Below are 4783 nucleotides of genomic sequence, written 5' to 3'. Positions count from 1 at the left end.
ATGAGGTCCAGAACGCCCCTGGGCTTGCGCCCATAGAGTAACTCAAATTGGGAAATCCCCGTGGAAGCCTGAGGCACTTCCCGCACTGCAAACAACAGAGGGTCTAGCCATTGATGCCAATTTCGAGCATCCTCGTGTACAAACTTACGGATCATGGAGTTTAACGTCCGGTTAAACCTCTCACACAAGCTGTCCGTGGCTGGGTGATAGACGCTTGTGCGGATGGCCTTGACCAGGGGTGCCCAATACGTCGATCGCGATCGACTGGTCGATCGCAGGGCCAATGAGAGTAGCTCACAGAACTCACCAAGAAAAACAAAAAAAACGCGGTTTTCAGAAAAGCAATTCATCCAATCATATAATGATATTAAAATGTGCCCGCTGATTGACGTGTAGACAGGCCAGTCTGCTTGTTGCTAAAAAGTTTGTTACACCATTACCATAACAACCATAATGTATCTACCTGGCCTACTACAGACAAGCGCCAATTGCTTTCCTTTTACCGCTGCATTTACGTTTGCTCGATTCTCTGTGTAGTAGCCTACGAAATATGATTCGGAAATGAATGAGGGAGGTAAAGAAATTAAAAAATCGAAGACTTACCATTTCCATCAAGAATGGGAAGAGGACTTCTTATTCACGATGTCACACTCAAAGTGTGTCTGTCTTATCTGTCGATCCAGCATTGCACTTCCAAAGAAGGGGAATGTAGAGAGACATTTTTGAATGGTTCATCGAACCTTTGATACGGACTTTCCTCCAAGCAGTGAATTGAGAAAGAGAAAGGTGAGGGAGTTGAAGTCTCAGCTACTTGGACAGCAGTCTCTTTTTACTCGGCCAACATCGACAGCCAAGGCCGCAACAGAGGCATCGTTCCGGGTGAGTCGCACGATTGTTAGGCACAAAAAGTGTTTCCAGGATGGAGTTATGGTGAAGGAAGCCTTCATTGAAGCATCAGATGCGTTATTTAAAGAATTTAAAAACAAAACGGAAATAATGTCTGCAGTCAAAGCTGTTCAATTGACAAGAAATACAGTGACCAGGCGATGCGAAATGATGGGCGACAACTTAGTACAGCAGCTTGCTAAGGACATTGACTGTTGCGAGTGCTTCTCGCTACAGATGGACGAGTCTACCGACATCACAGACAAAGCCCAGTTGTGCATTTTTATTCGAATGGTTCATGATATGACTGCAAAAGAGGAACTTTTAACAGTTCTGCATATGAACGCAGGGGAGGAAATTTTTCAGATTTTCAAAACCTTTATCGACAAGACTAAGATTCCAGTGTGCAAGTTGGTGTCTATCACGACGGACGGGGCGCCTGCCATGGTAGGCTGCCGTAATGGATTTGTTGCCAAATGCCGAGAGGATGAAGTGTTTCCTGACTTTCTAAGTTACCATTGTATCATACACCAACAAGCGTTGTGTGCGAAAATGTTGAACATGAAGGAGATCATGGACGTAGCAACAAAAGTGGCCTGTTCTATCCGTGCAAAATCTCTCCAAAGACGACTCTTCCGCTTGCAGCTTGAGGAGGCTGACAGTGACCACACAGAGCTACTCCTTCACACAGACGTAAGGTGGTTGAGTAGGGGGAAATTCCTTCAATGATTTTGCGATCTCCTTCCCGAGATAAAGCAGTTCCTTCAGGAGAAAAAACATGCAGAATACGAGCAACTTAATGATGATCGTTGGTTGCTTGATTTGGCGTTTTTAACTGATGTGTCAAACATGCTCAATGAGCTAAACGTGGAATTACAGGGCAAAGAGAAACTCGTGATCAATATGATAAGCACAGTGAACGCCTTCAAAGGAAAACTTAAACTGCTTTCTTCAAAGATCCAACGCCATGATCTGGGAAACTTTAGCAACCTTGCATCTGAGCTGAATAATCAAGAAAAGGACTCAACGGAGTTTGACAGTGCATGTTATGCAAAACAGATCGACACCGTCCTGTCAGACTTTGACAGGATATTTCAAGACTTCGCTCTACTCGAGCCAGTTGCTACGTTCATGTGCTTCCCTTTTCGGGAGGATACTGAGATCGATGTCCTCGCTTCCAAAATCTCAACAATGTTTCAGCTCAGTTCTGCCGAAGTTGAGGATGAGATCTTGACACTGCAAGCAGACAATAACCTGAAGGCCAGGGCCAATGAACAGTTCTGGAGTTTGCTCACAGAAGAAAAGTATCCCAACATGAGAAAATGTGCAACATCTCTGACTGCAATGTTTGGATCTACGTACTTGTGCGAGTCAGCCTTTTCACATATGAAAATTATAAAATCCAAATACCGCTCCACCCTGACCGACGATCATTTGGAGGCGTGTCTAAGACTGACTATCAGTAGCCATCGCCCGGACTATGCATCCCTTGTGGACTCCATCCAATGCAAGTCATCATCTGAATAAGGTAACCTACTGACCACTGATGTGAACATGCCCCTGTGTATGCAAAAAAAAAAGACTACATGCATAAAGTTAATTGTCTGAAAGTTTCAATGTTTGAACAGTGAATTGTAGTGTCCTAGTGTTAAAAAAGTGTCCTAGTGTTATTTGATCATAAATGTAGGCCTACTGAATTTTATTGGCAATGTATTGTGAACCTGCCACATGAAAAAAAAAAAATGGCTACATCCAATGTACACATAAAGTTAATAGTACACATAAAGTTAAAGTTAATGAAAGTTTCAGTTTGAACAGTGAGAGTGAGAGTGTGTACTGTGGGCCAAATGCCATTATCTATGTATGTATGTTAAAAGAAAATCCTAAATAAAAAAAAGTTACATTTCCATGTGTGGATTTTTTAAATAATAAATGTAGGCTAATAAATTGTACGGGCAATGTAATGTCACTGTGTATGAAATCACATGCTGATTAGTAGCCTCTATTGTGGATGTTACTGTTGTTATTTCCAGGGTTGGTATGGCAATTAAACTCAATCGTAAAATAATTAAACTTGTCATTTAGTGAAATAGCCCGTATGACACTGTGTGTTCGTTTTGGTATTGTAAATTTAAAAAAGACAATGTGCGTAAAAGATAGTGTGCGTAGTTAGTAGATCATTCTGACCCAGACACTTAAAAGGTAGATCACCATTCAGAAAAGTGTGGGCACCCCTGGCCTTGACCTTCAACAACACTCAAAGTTCCCTAATCGTGACATGAAACAACGCCTGCGCAACACTGTTCGCAGAGATGTTGCGCAACGGAATTGTTTCCGGGTGTCGGGTTGCGTAGTCGGACCTCGGGTTGAGGACCCCCCGCCTCCCCTGCTCCCTGAGCAGCGTAGAACGCCCCCGCCTCGGCACAGAACACATTATACAACTTACATGTCCCAACCGGACGTGTCCGCATCCCCATAGTCCCCCTAACAGCCTGTGGAAACCCAGCGCAATCCAACCCAAGAATCAGGGGATGCGTGAGGCTCGAGCTAACCGCCGCCTTGACACTAAATTTCTCCCCCATTACAAATTTCGATAGGGACCATCCCTCGTGCACATCCCCTTGTATACACCTCACCGAAACGCTTGACGCCTCCACCAATGCCTCGGACCTCACCAGGCACTGATGGATCATGGTCTGTATGCAGCCCGAGTCCAAAAGCGCCTGATACGTACCCCGCTGAATCCTCACCAGGATACGGTACGCCTCGCCGGGGCCGTGGGGAGGAGACGGGGCACCGGTGACGCGGACGACCTGGCCCACCTCCATTAGAGGCTAAACCCGCCGGAAGTGACCAGGCCGACCACACCGCCAACACACCCCTGCCGTCTGAGCGCCCGTCTGCGGAGTGGGGCTGGGAGGTGATTCATGTGCCCACTCTCATCCCCCCCTCTCGCCCTCGGCGCCGGGCTTGGCCTGTCCCGCCGTAGGGCAGCTCCACCGGTGCGTGGGGCCGGTGTTGGTGGTCGCTTGGCCGTCGGTGGCGCCAGGTCGACCGCAGCAGAGAGGCTCTCGGGCCGGTGGTACCGGACCCAGGCGGATGTCCTGGCCGGAAGCCCCTCAACGAACCTCTCCAGGGCCACCCAATAGTATCCAGCTGCAGCCCCGGAGAAAAACACCCTGGCGTGAAAGAACACCCAGGCGGGACAGAACACCCAGGCGGGACGGAAGTACTGTGGCTGGACGGAAGTTACCTCAGACTATTTTTTTATAGACAAATAAACGTATTCATCGCTTCAATTAACATAACAAATAAATAAATATTTAGACACGTTAGTAACCATTTTTATAGGTTAAAAAAAGTTTAACGTTATTTAGACAAATACCTCAAACAAAAAAATGAACATAATAAAACAATATTATGACATGTCAGTAAGCATTTTTTTTTTTTTTTTTTTAACGTTATTTAGACAAATAAACTAATTTAGTGTGTAGATAATTATTTAATGGAATTGAGTGCATTATACACTTTAATCATTAAGTAATTGACCATTAGAATTATGTAATTGTTTTAATATGAATAGAATCAAATTTTATTTTTTGTTAAGTATATCATCATAATTTGATATAAATATACATTGAAGAATAACCACACCAAAGTTTCCTCACAATTTATTTACCCACCTGTCAGTGTGGCTGCCAGGTGGGTGGCTCTCTTTCAAGTAGCTGACCTGCCTAACATGCTGTCTATCACCAGACACATCCTGAGCATCCCAGCATCCACTGGATGTGTGGAAAGGATCTTCTCCAGAATGGCCAACAAATGGAGTGCCTGCAGGAACAGGTGCTCCACAGAGCTCATGAGAAGTGAGCTCCTGATCGCTCTCAACTTTGAGCAG

This window comes from Gadus morhua, unplaced genomic scaffold (assembly GCF_902167405.1).
Source record: "Gadus morhua unplaced genomic scaffold, gadMor3.0, whole genome shotgun sequence".
Classification (NCBI taxonomy): Eukaryota; Metazoa; Chordata; class Actinopteri; order Gadiformes; family Gadidae; genus Gadus; species Gadus morhua.
Note: the sequence above shows the minus strand (reverse complement) of the source record.